Source organism: Crocodylus siamensis, chromosome 12, assembly GCF_052110815.1.
Source record: "Crocodylus siamensis isolate JL-2025a chromosome 12, ASM5211081v1, whole genome shotgun sequence".
Lineage (NCBI taxonomy): Eukaryota > Metazoa > Chordata > Crocodylia > Crocodylidae > Crocodylus > Crocodylus siamensis.
In genome coordinates, this window is record NC_143406.1 from 33904608 (window position 1) to 33909804 (window position 5197).

A 5197-nucleotide genomic window follows, 5' to 3' on the forward strand; every position below is an offset into this window, starting at 1 on the left:
GGGCCTGGCGCAGGCCCGTGGGGGAGGGGACGCTGCCCCCGCACGTGGGCGAGGCGAGGCGAGGCGCGGCGGTGCCCGGCGCGGGAGAGGGGCTGGGCCGGGCCAGGCTCGGGGTGAAGGGCTGCTTCTTCCCCGCTCCGCCGACGGAGGGCGGGGGTGGGGGCGGGGCTTTCTCCGCCTCCGCCTCCGGGAGCGGCCGCAGGTGCGGCGCGGCCCCGCCCCGGGCAGGTGGGGATGGCGGCCCCCGGCGGGCTGGGCCGCTGCGTGGTCGCCTTCTGGCTGGCGCTCGCCTTCGACGCGCTGGGCCTGGCCGTGCTGCTGAGCGGGGTCTTCGCCGACGTCTTCTTCTCGGACCTGCTCATCTACGCGGGCAGCATCGGCATCTTCCTCAGCCTCATCTGGTGGGTCTTCTGGTACGCGGGCAACCAGGAGGTGCCGCCGGCCGAGCTGCGCGACGACGTGGGGCTGGCGCCGCCCAAGGACGGCGGGGACACGCTGCTGCGGAGGCTGGTGCGGGGGCTCAGCCGGCGCTTCTCCTCCGGGCCCCGCCCGGCCCCGGCCGTGGAGCTGCAGTCCGCCCGCAGCCCGCCCGTCTGAGCCGCGCCGCAGGTGAGCGGGACGGGACGGGACGGGACGGGAGCCGCGGGACAGCCGCCCGGGCGGGGATGAGCTGACTCACTCGGTCGGTGGCACCTGCGGGCCCCGCCCGGCCCGCTCTAGCAGCTGGCAACCACGTAGCTGCAAACTAGCACCAGTGGCCGACTAGCAACAAAATAGGCTGCAGCTAAGTCGCTTGTTTCCAGCTCCCACCCCTCTGTCTGAGCTGTCTGCTCCAGTAACCGGCAAAGATGCCCGGAAGCCGAGATCCTTCAGGCCTTCTGCTGCTTGAGGCTGGGCTGCTAAACTAGGGCTAAGGGCCACTGGGTTGGCATCTGCTTGGAGCTGGTGCTTCACATCTTAAAAGCGTTGGCGCTCTATTGTACAGCCTGCTAGGCACTGTACAAACACTGCCCCAGATCGCTGGTAGAGACCTACCGGTGAGATGATGCAGTTCCAACGTGTCCTGTGTGCCGGCTTGAGTATCTGCTATAGAAACAGGACGGTACCCCAAAGGGACTGAACACATTAGCCATGATGATCGTAGGGGGTGAGATGTCTAGTGACCTGGAGTGTTTCTGTGCTGCAGAATACAAAATTGAAAAGGTGACTTTGAATAAGGCATCTGCTTCTTGCAGTAGTAGGCCCAGAAGCACAATTGCAGTCAAGAGTTTACAAGGTGTAAATAAGTGGTAGTCCATTATTTCTCACTAGGAGCCTTTAATAACTTCTACAGGAGCTTACTACTATATGCAATGGATAAAGTTATCCATTGCATATAGTAGTAAGCTCCTGCAGAAGTTATTAAAGTTGCAAGTGCTCACATGATTTAGCAGCTCAACTTTCACTTCCAAAAGTCACCTTTCAAGCCCTGATAAAAAATGTTGTCCAATGCTAACGAAGTGTGTGTGACCATGGAAATCTGTCATTTGCTGAATAAAATGTTACTTCAGAAAAACTAACATACTTTGTTGTGACACGGGCAACTACAGCACAGACTGTTGAGCTTCTTAAAGTCTCAGCATGGTATGTTTGAGATTAATTTCTTTATTGTTTTGAGAGGTATGTTCTCCCCTCTCAGGGAGAACGAGAAAGAGAAACAAGAAAAAGTTCTTGTTTGCTAAAAATGCTGTTGCTATTCTCCTTGTACTTGCATTCACAGATTACAAGAGGATATTTTGTAGGTACTGAGATACTGTACAGGGAACTCCTGCTAGTTTATGCAACACCTGTACAAGGAAGGGAGCTGCAAAAGGTTACCTGGTTACATTTAGTTTATCATTAACTACCACTGTAATTAAGACCTTTCATTACCAAATGCCTTGTTTTTTCTGGTTCTGGTTCTGGCTAACATTTAAACTTTATGTCCCAAACTGAAATTATTAGACTTATAGATACCTTTTTAGCTAATAACTACATTTCTGAGATCATTAGATTTGTCCTTACAGTACAGAAATGAAAGGGAACTTTTTTAAAGAACTTTGACTAAGTTGTTGTTGTTGTCATCTAGCACCAAACCTAGAGTCTTCAAACAGCACAATATCTGATCTGACAGACTTTGGCTGAGATGATCAAGGGATCCATCAGAGTGCAATCGAAAATGGTTTAGAAATACTTATACTGGCCTAAAATAACTAAGTGCTACATTTGGAAATAAGTCGCCTTTCAATAGCATGAGTGTGGCTGTTCGTTATTTATTTATTTTTTCTCCTCAGGATTCACAGAAGATGAGACGTGACATTACTGCCATTCAGGAGGGGAAAAAATGATGCGGATTATGCAAAGAAGATTCCCTATACTAGATTAGGATTCTTCCATTATGGAATCTGAAAGAGGCATACCACGCCACCTCTGCTACACTTTTCCATATTGGACTGGAGAACTTGCTTTATAATTACCAGTAACCACGTGAAACACATCCCTCTCTTACCAGTTTGCAAAATCGCATGCAACTCGTTTGAAAACAAAGTGGGTAACGCTTCTTAACTTGTTTATGCAATGTTTTTAATAGAAAAGGAATGGCAGAACTTAATGTAGAAACACCTTTTTTAAATACCTAAAATATTTGGGTGCCAAGTTGTTATAGTATGTAACCAAAGTACATAAATGAAATTACTGTGAACTTTACTATGGCAGTGCAATACATTTAGAAGGGTGGTTTTAAGGTCCCTTTTGAAATAACTGATGCAAAAGTATAAAGATAAAATATTTGTGTACTATTATAAATACACAATTTGTGATTTATTTGGTAAGGTGTAATCATTGATATCTAAATAAGCTCCTTTTCAAGATCTTTCAAACTTTGTATTTTAAATCTTGTTTGAAGATGGACAACACTAATTAGTGTCCTAACCATATTTCTTTTTACCTGAGATAATAGGAACAATTTATCATGAAGTAACAGTATGAAATGGAGAGGAATTCTCATCATGTAATATATTCCAGGAAACATTGTCCCAATGTTGTATTATTCCAAAAACTGCAAACTAAATCTAACTCGGAGAAATGTGTCAGGTAATACTTTACCAGCTCATAAGGAGGTAAAAACTAAATTGTAGCTAAGGGTATCTGAAAACCCTACACATTGACAGCCCTGCCTATTGTGAAGTCCCTACTTGTATTTTCCTTGTTGACTGCAATTTAGTTATATCATTGGCAAATAAGGGTGTGTCTTTTACCTGCACTGCACTGCTTTATCATTAATTTCTGGCTGCCACATCTAAGTTGTGTATTTGGATCACAGCAAACCATTCTTGGTCCATCAAACCTCTAGGGCGACCCAAAAATGTTTTCCTGTGAAGTAGCAGGAGGAAACTGAAATACATTCCAAGAAAGTGTCCCGATGTGCATTGTTCCAAAAACTGCAGATTAACCTTCCTGTAAACTGTGTTGTTTCCTCTCTTGTTCTGCCTTCTTCAAATTATTTGCAAGAATTTTGCTTTTATTCCACATTCCTGAAGAGAACTTACTTCCTTTCCTTCTTTTGCAACCAGTGCCTGAGGTCTGGATTATTCATTTGCAAACTGCAGCTGTAACATGACTATTTTAACATGGCATGTTATCAATCACAGCTTATATAGGTTGATCATTTGATAGGTTCAGTCTTAAATATTTAAATTTGTTTAGTATTAGATAATACACAATTTCATGTAGAGAGGTCCCTGATTAACATGCAGCAGGAAACTAAAATAGCTGTAAATATATTATCAATTGTGGTTCATAATGGAGGCCAAAGTCCATCTTATTTCTTGTACAAATATGTATATTTAAATCAGCATCATAAAAGTGCTGTTTGCAGTTCTATAGTTGTTTTAGAAGTTCACCTAAAGCTGAATTCAGCTTTGCTTTTACATTTGTAGAATATAGCTTTTCTTCTCCCAAAACGATTACAATTCAAGAACCAAGTAGGAATTCTAAGAATTCAGAAATAAACTTGCTAACTAACTTGACTCAAAATATTTGGTACTTACTAGGGACAGAAATAGTCTGACAATCTCATACTGAAATAGAACTTATCAGTGCGAAATATTAAGTAGTGGCTACATTTAAAAAGGATTTTAAGTTAATGAGCAGTTTTCATAGGAAGTTCTATAAAAACCTGGCCCCTCTCATGGTTCACAATGGTGATCAAGCCAACACATCTGCAGCTCTAATAGCCATTTCAAGGAAGGTCCCTACAAACCTGTCTCCTATTATTTAAGGCTACAAAAAGGATAGGTCCTCTTCCATACATACAATTATTCTGTCTCCTGAAACCTTTGGAAACCCTACTATTTTCAGGGCAGCTTGACTCAAACGCTTTCAAGATGACCCCCAAATGCCGTCATTCCCTGAAAGACAGCAACTTGATACGCTTCTCCAAAGAAGGCTGTTTTATACAATATCTGTTGAACAGATTTTAGATATAAAAGGCCAAAAAAAATGATCATAAATCTTAAATTATTATATTCAAAAGTTACTAGCTGTGCTAGATCTTATCAACAGAGATGATGAAAGGGAAATAAATGGCTGTAAAAAGATACATAGCTTAAGAGATGGGGAAACTGGTGAATGGGGCCTAAAGAGTAAATAAATAAAGGTATAAATTTCACAAATAGTTAAAAGAAATCATGTGACAGTCTCTTCAAGTTTGTTTTGTTGTTTATATACAGGAAAGTTCCTTAATTTAAAAAAGAAAACAGACAAAAAACAATGTTAACATTCAGAGAATACTTCAGTAACTTAGGCTAAAAGGCATCACAGGAAGGTCAGTGTTATCTCCAGACCAAGTGCCAGAAGCTCAGAAAAATTCAGCATCAAATTTACATGTAAAAGAAAACTAAACACATTCAAGGTATGGAACTATCAAGGGCATCCAAGTAACCTTAACTTTACGTTACAGTAATCTAGTGAGGAAGGGTGGAGGAGGGGAAGAAAACTAGTGTGCATTTTAAATATTTCTTAATCTAATCTAGGATCAAAAACACTATTAGGAACTACTCCTAACTGTATAGTTATTGCATGGTGTCTACTAGGCAAAGGTCGTTCAGGTGCTTTACCTATACATTTCTTTGGTTGACATTTACTTTGGTTTGGTATTTAATTAGTTTAATTATTTATT

At 42.7% G+C, this 5197-nt stretch overlaps 1 pseudogene across 1 annotated transcript; it reads left to right on the forward strand.

Moving 5' to 3' along the window:
• The first annotated feature begins 212 nt into the window (after positions 1-212).
• LOC149854879 (transmembrane protein 238 pseudogene) lies at positions 213-4463 on the forward strand (annotated as a pseudogene). The gene is made up of 2 exons (XR_016438763.1): positions 213-609; positions 2313-4463. The product of XR_016438763.1 is annotated as a transmembrane protein 238 pseudogene (transcript).
• Positions 4464-5197: the final 734 nt, after the last annotated feature.